The sequence below is a fragment of the Musa acuminata genome, chromosome BXJ2-6, assembly GCF_036884655.1.
Source record: "Musa acuminata AAA Group cultivar baxijiao chromosome BXJ2-6, Cavendish_Baxijiao_AAA, whole genome shotgun sequence".
NCBI classification, from domain to species: Eukaryota; Viridiplantae; Streptophyta; class Magnoliopsida; order Zingiberales; family Musaceae; genus Musa; species Musa acuminata.
The window spans coordinates 2729121-2737500 of NC_088343.1; the positions used below are offsets into that span (position 1 = coordinate 2729121).

Here is an 8380-nt window from a genome sequence, read left to right on the forward strand (position 1 = left end):
AAGGTACTCTTTGCAGTTCCTCTTCCAGTGCCCATCTTTACCGCAGTGGAAGCACTGGCCTTTGTCCTTTGCTGGGTCTTTCTTAGCAACCTTTGCTTTACCTGGTCTGCCCTTGCCCTTTCCCTTCTTAAGGGGCCTTTCTGCTTTCATTTTCTTTCTGGTCTCACTAGTGTAGAGAACTGACTTCTCTTTCTTAATAGTACTCTCTGCCTCCCTCAACATATTGAGGAGCTCTAGGAGAGTTACCTCAAGCTTGTTCCTATTAAAATTCATTATGAACTGTGAAAAGGAATCTGGTAGGGACTGAAGCACAATGTCCACACACAAGTTATCCTCCAGGGCCATTCCTAGACCTGTGAGTTTCTCTATCCACTCAATCATCTTTAGGACATGGTTCTGAACCGGTGTCCCCTCAGTCATCCTAGCGCGGAAGAGGCTCTTGGATATCTCATATTGCTGAGTCCTTCCCTGTTCCTCAAACAATTTACGGACATGTAGGAGAATGGATCTGGCATCCATCTTTTCATTTTGTCTCTGTAACTCAGGAGTCATAGAGCCCAACATATAGCACTGAGCAAGAGTGGAGTCATCAATGTACTTCACGTAGCGAGCGATCTCATCCTCGCTTGCCCCTTCTTCGGGCGTAGGCATCACTGTATCAAGGACGTACATGATTTTCTCCACTGTGAGAACAATTCTCAAGTTATGGAGCCAATCCGTATAATTTGGACTAGTGAGGCAGTTGACATCAAGTATGCCACGTAAGGGATTTGAAAGCGACATTTTCTGAAAATAAAGATGTAGCAGAAATGAATAACATGCAGATTTTGCAAGAAATAAAATATCAAGATATGGACTTCTATCTTAATATGCTCCCACTATTTTACTAACGAGTCACACGACACCCTCAGCACATGAAACGAAAGTCTCCGGCAGACTTCTAGTGGGGATCAGGATCCAATCAGCGTCATAGTGTAACCTCGAGGGACTCGACCAATCACACTAAGTCTAAAAGGTAGGCAACTCTTGCCGATCACAACTCCTTGTGATTCCCGTCCTGTTCGGCCTCCGAATCACCATGGCCTCGAGGGACTCGACCAACCATGATGCTCGGTTAAGTCAACACCTTCGTTACAAGATGAGTCTGATTTGATGATATACCCTCGAGGGACTCGACCAAGCATACCATGCCCTCAGGTCACCGGTGACATCTCTATGTCGTAAGCAAGATAACGAATCGCGATATAGGTGAGTCTCGAGGGACTCGACCAACTCAACCTACACCGGGAATCGGTTCCTACTTATAACGATTGAAGGCCACGTGGGTCAATCTAATTGCCTCACGTTTACCGACTTAATATTATCGAGAGATGTTTATATGATTTGGTCTCCTAATATGACATGTCATACATATACATATTTAATATATATCTACATCGCATGCAAATATATATACATATCTAGTATGTGTATAACCAATCACACCAGATGATCATGGACCACAACCTAATATGATTAGGCCCGAGCCAGTAGGCCTAATCACTCACATCAAGATCTATGTGTGCAACGGTGCATCTCCATGCCCTGTGATCGTCCATCTCGTCCTCGTCGGTTCCGTCGACATCTTGATGCATCTTCATGCATCATAGTCGTCCGTCTCGTGGGTCCCGCTATCGCATCCACGCTCCCGCTGCGCCTCCTCATGTGATTACAACTTAATCATAGGCACGCAGGCCCGACAATAAATGAGAAATATAATGGAGGCTCGCAGACCTCAATAATAATAATCACAAGTACACACATCACACGGTCCATGATCATCCGTCCACACATCATACATCACATGTATAAATAATAATCATCATGTAGGACTACTAGATAATAATAAAAATAATAATCAACTAAACATTTTAATTAATTAATATTTCTCTGAAATCAGGGACATGTAGGGAATTTCTCAATTCCTAAGGGTATTTTCATAATTTGGACAAAAAGACAAAAACTAGAATTTCTCAAATTCCGAGGGGGCAAAACTATCTTTTGCCCAGAAAACCCTAATGCCCTACTCCCCTATGCTGCTGCTGCCGCCGCCACTGGCGGCGGCCTGTGCGGCGAGGCGGGGGCGCCGCCCTTGTAGGTGGGCGCCACCGTGGGTTGGCACCCCTGTGGGTGGCGCTGCCCCCGCAGCTGGGCGCCCACGTGGGCGCTGGCGCCTCCGTGGGCGGTTCTGCCCGCGAGGCAGCGCCCGCAGGCCGTGCTGCCTCGCCGGGCGGCCACCCACGCGGGAGCAGCGGCGGCATGCGCCGCTGCCCTACGGCGCCTCACCGCGCGGGAAAAGCGGCCGTATGCGCCTCTGCCCGCGGGCTGCCAGCCCCGCCGGACGCAAGCCCGCTGCAAGCAGGCCGCCGGCCGGCTGCTACAGACGCAGCTCCTATGCTGCCTGCCTTCGGCTGCATAGCACGCACGTAGATCGAGGGCAGCAACTGTTGCTGCCCTTCCTTGTTTTTGCGTCAACGATTTTGACGTCAAAATTCTTCCTAAACACAACACACGCAGTTCAAAACCAATCATTCGCACAAACAACCTGGCTCTGATACCACTGTTGGGAAATCATGGGGGCGACATCATATGCGCAGCGGAAGAACAAGAAAACAAAATCCCCGATTCCCAAAGAGATGTTTGTCGTCGTGCGAAGATTGGTGCGCAAAATCCGCGAAACTTAAAATTGCGTATAGAGTAGATTGTGTTACCTAGGGAGATCGTATATCCATGTTTCCTTGTAGATCCTTAGGAGAGGGTGAAGGAGGTCAAGCGTCCTCCTCTCTAGCGGTGATCCACACAACAGGGTTGCGACGACGCTCCTCAAAACTCCAGGCCTACTCTGAGGTGGAGAGGGGGAGGAGAATAGGAGAGGCAAGCAAAGGCTCTAGCCTATGAGGCTCTGAATCCCTCCTATTTTTATAGAGGTCCCCTATCAAACCCTAATGGGTCCTCCCCTAGTGGGTATTGGATCTGCATCCAATAAGACAAGGGCTCCGTCGGATATCTCATATCCGAACCTCTACTCATCGTAATACCTACCATATGTGTGTGACCCTCTAGGCCCAATATCGAGCTGGCCGTGAGTCATACCTGTCAGAACTCCTTCTAACTCAGTGAATTATTATCTCTATAATAATTCAGTCGACTCATCGACTACGGACGTACTAGGCCACTACGCCATAGTCCCCAGACGATACAGGGGAATCCAATCCATTGGACCTGTCTATCCTCAGTTACCGTGTACCTATAGTCCCTCATCCATCTAATATCCCAGAGACCGTATATCGAGCATGGTGCTGTCAGACCCATACGGTTTCTACTCGAGTCTCGCTCTAATCGGATTCTCCCGGAGAACTCTTTCTCTCTCAACCCGAATGACCCTGGCCAGGGATTTGTCTGAGCAAGAACACATGGGATATTCCTCTCATGACGCCGAGAGTGGATGATCCTCTATCGACACTCAATAGCCCTCGTAAGGTCGACTACCACTCCCAATGACCAGCTGTACTAGATCTGGGACAGCCAAACCTATAAGTCTGGTATCAAAGAGTGGAGCACTCATACAAGACATCCTTGGTGTCTCAAGTCTAAGGACCAGATATACCACTAGGACTACGGAATCGCTGTCTTACAATAAGGCATCATCAACCATCCAGCATTCCGTAAGCGGATCAATCAGTGAACTCATTCTCTAATGAGCACCTGTACTGTATCCCTAGTGTCTCTACACGAGCAGCTATGAGACCAGCTGCATCCATCATATGGACGGGTATACAGCACACCAGTCTGTCCGGTTATCACGATGTCCCTCTCGAGTTATCTATGACCGGGATTATTTAGGATATGTGTTTAAAGGTGAATCGATCTCATTATCGTGATCTCATCACGATCCGATTCCCATTGCACAAATCCAAGGACATCACAATATATATATATATATATATATATATATATATATATATATATATATATATATATATATATATATATATATATATATATATATGCATTTATGCAATAGTTATAAAGTGATATACGCCAAAATATAATAAGCAAAAAGATTCTGTATCAAGTCACACGTTCCATCACTCACGTGATTGGCTTGCTGGGCACCTATGACTAGCAGTTCCATAGTATCAGGTTTGAGAAAACAGTTCCTAAAACTCCTCAATAGAACGGTGTGGCAAAAAGGATGAACAAAACCATTGAAGAAAAAATTAGGTGTATGCTTTCCCACACCAAGTTACTGAAGTTATTTTGGGGGGAGGCTATGAGAACTACAGTTGACCTAATAAATCTTTCTTCATCAGTTCCTCTGAAAAGTGATGTTCCAAAGAGAGTATGAAAAGTAAAAGATACATCTTATAATCACTTGAGAGTCTTTGGGTGTAAAACATTTGTTCATATTCCCAAAGATGAGAGGTCCAAGCTTGATAATAAGGTAAAAACATGTATCTTCTTTGGATATGGTCATGAAGTGTTTGGGTACAAATTATGAAATACAGTGAATAAGAAGATTATTAGAAGCAGAGATGCTGTATTTCTTAAAGACCAATTGTTTAATGATGGTGATAATATTGAGAAGCCAGAAACCTCTGTTTATATTCCTTGGAGTTTTGGTCCAGTTCCTTCACTTGTAGTTCATGATGATCATGGGAGAGATAAACAAGAAGATTGTGATGAGAATGCCAGTGATGATACTCCTACAGTTGATAATGTTGAACCAACTGAACAAGCACCTCCACCACCAATTGAGATTCCATTGAGAAGATCCACTAGAGAGCGGCAATCATCTACCAGATATCCTTCACATGAGTATGTTATGCTTACTGATGGGGGAGAGACAGAAACTTACCAAGAAGCTATTATACATGAGCATAAAAATGAGTGAGTTAAAGCCATGCAAGAAGAGATGAGATCCTTGCTTGAGAACCACACATACGACTTAATAAAGTTGTCTAAAGAGAATAAAGCACTCAAGAATAAATAAGTTTACAAATTGAAGATCGAAAATAATAGCTCAAAACAAAGATACATTTTTATTCTTTGGTCTTTGTGGCTCAAATATGTTTGTTGAATTGGTGTTGTTATTATGAAGCTTGATTGATCGTATGGAGCAAATAAGAAAAGATTTTCGTCAACAAAAAATGTTGACGATCATAATGCGGCTACTTTCATTGCATCGATCTAAAGCTCTTCCCATCAAAACACAAACACCATTGCATTACATATTCTTATTCTTATTCAGAATCCTCAGAATCTTCGAAATCTTCGGAATCTTCAGAATCTTCAGAATCTTCAGAATCTTCGAAATCGTTGTAAACCTCTCCATCACACTCAGATCCTTCATCATGTTCTTCCTCTTCCTTTTTCTCCTCCTTCAGTGCACATTTGGGGTGGAGACCGAAACCGCACGTGGAGCACAAGTAGCACCATCCACTTCCAATCTTGTGGCAGTCACGACACATATACAGGCCATGCAGGCAGCTCCACTCCAACTTCCCATGCTTGTGTTGCTCATGCTTCCTCTTCTCAGGCCATCCTTTTGCCATCTCGTCTATCTTCTGGTCCAACTCCTTGATCCTCTCTTCGCTGAACGGGTAGGCATCGGCTCCATGGGTCGCCAACGAATGCATGGCGTTCCTTGTGCTAGTTCGACCTGTAGGACCAATGGCAACCAGGGAGGGGTAGATGATATCGGCTTGGAAAGTACGTTTCAAAGATTTCTTCCTCTCATCACCGAATGGCAGCGACAACCAAGGCATGCCGGAGAAGAACTCCTCAAAGGAATCCTGATCCTTGTCCATCGTGATGTTGACCACCTCGAAAGCACTATCCATGTGCTTGATCTTGTGATATTCCTCGATCAGATGGGTAAGAAATCCACGACATGTACCGGACCTGCGAATCGAGAAGAAGAGGAGGATGGTCTTGCCAACAAGCTCCTTCACCGGAACCTGTGAAGCACAATGATGAGAGATTAAGCCATCGACAATGCCCATCTGTGGATTCACTATATGATCAATTCATTACCTTCAACCCTTCTTTCCCAATTACATAATCAAGGTCCCCAGCAACAAGAAGAGATTCCAGTGTTTGTGCCATCTCTACCTCCTTGATCCTCTCTTCACTGAACGGGTAGGCATCGGCTCCATACATCTTCAACGAAGTTGCGGCGTTCTTTTTGATCGTTTGACCTGTAGGACCAATGACAACCAGGGTGTTGACGTAATGAGCTTCTAAAGTGTTCTCCAAAGATCCTATTCTCTCATCATCCACCGGCACCGCCAACCAAGGCATGCGTAAGAAGAACTCAAAAGCACCCGAATCCATATAGCCCATAGGGACGAAGATCACCTCGAAAGCACTGTCCATGCGCTTGATCTTGTGATATGCCTCGATCAGCTTGGGAAGAAATTTCTGGCAATGAAACGAATCACTCATTGCAAAGAAGAAGAGGATGGTCTTGCCAACAAGCTCCTTCACTGGAACCTGTCAAACACAATGATGAGGGCTTAGCCATTGACAATACCAAGCTGTGGATTCACTATATGCTCAATTCATTACCTTCAAGCCTTCTTTCCCAATGACATAATCGAGGTCCCCAGCAACAAGAAGAGATTCCAGTGTTTGTGCGGCCTTTGCCTTCTCTGGCAATAAATCCAGTTGCTCCTTAGAGAACGGGAATGCTTCCCATGCTAAAACTCCATACTTGGAGATGAGCCTATCGTAATTTTTAAGCATAATCTTCCCATCGGCACCGATCACAAGCACGGTTGGTAATTGGAAGGGCCAGAGCTCAAAGTAGCGGACAAGCTTCTCACAGCCCTCGTCTTCGAAAGGAATCGCGAGCCATGGCATGCTTGCCAGGCCTTGTTCATAGGATGATTTATCATCATCTAATGGCACCAGCACAACTTCGAAGCTCTCCCCGGCTTCCTTAAGCTTCCTATAGATTTCAGCCAGCACCAGAGTCAACTTATTGGGACCGCCGTATTATCAGGAATATTATACCAGAAGTAAAAAGCCACAATCTTTCCTTCGAGATCCGACACGGCAACCTGCTTCAATTTAGCGTAGATTAGATGGTGGTAGTAAGCTGGTGGATCAAGAATGTAGTTTAATTCTCTTCCTACAAGGAGATCATCGATTACCTTGGATCCATCATTGGAGATCAAGTAGTCCCGGGACAGCGAAACCAACAGACTTCGAAGACTCCGTTCCTTCTTAGCAGCCGCCTCCAACTCGTAGAACCTCTTAACAGTAAATGGATACCCGTTTACACCATATTTTGCCACAGCTCGGAGACCTTCTTCGTTAACGACCATGCCAATAGCGGCATCATAGATGATAAGCTGAGCGGGATAATACTCCTCGAAACTGCCGAAATGATCATGTAGCCTTTCGCGTGTGTCGGAGTCCGCAAATGGGACTGCCAACCATGGCATATCTGAGAAGTACCTATTGAAGGTCTCCTCGCATGAATCACATGACACGAAGACAATCTCGAAATCGCGGCCCTCCGAGGACAGCTGATTGTATACTTTGATCAGATCATCAGTGACGATTCTTTCGTAACAGATGTCCGACAAGAAGAGACCAAACTTTTTCCCGTCAAGACTGCTGATGGCTACCTAAACAAATCACAGCTTGTCAGTGAGAATCTAAAGTTGCAATGCATTTTCCATACTTCAAATAGGGAAAGATTGGCATTTTAGCAATATGCAGTTCGCCTCATCTTATCCTCCTCCTTTTCCTTCCCTCCTACACCTCTCTTAATCTCTCATCCAAAACTCAACCCGTCAGGCTTTGATGCATCCTATTGCTTTATGTCCCTTACCATGGATCAAAAGATGCTCTCTCTGATCTTGACGAAGACAGAGCATCCATTTGACATGGTGGAGATCTCAACGGCAAACAAATACTGTCCGACGAGCATGGAAGACTAGTTCTTGCTTCCAACAAAATCTACTAAATCGAGGCTAGATTGATAGGCAAATTCGACAAGTTTCTAACTTTCTGTAGCAATAGATTGATAGGCAAGTCCCACAAGATCCTAACATGAAGCTCAACAATTATTAGTAATTGACGGAAGACTTTCGAGTACCTTCTCGCCATTGTTACGGATGAGAAAGTCCCTCTCCGTTCCGGAGAGCAGCGACACCACATTGTAATGCCACTTCTCCGCTGCCATTTCTTCTCTGTGGCTAAATCCTTCTCTTCTTCTGTCACACGCCAATTATCATAAATAAATCATCACTTGAAATCCATAATTACAGAGGCAAAATTTTCATTAAATTTAATATTCATGTACTTACAATAATATAATTTATGAACT

General features: G+C 44.9%; 1 pseudogene; it reads right to left on the reverse strand.

Annotated features, from left to right (window-relative positions):
* Positions 1 to 5282: 5282 nt before the first annotated feature.
* On the reverse strand, positions 5283 to 8263 carry LOC135613456 (probable nucleoredoxin 1-1; annotated as a pseudogene).
* Between the last annotated feature and the right edge of the window lie 117 nt (positions 8264 to 8380).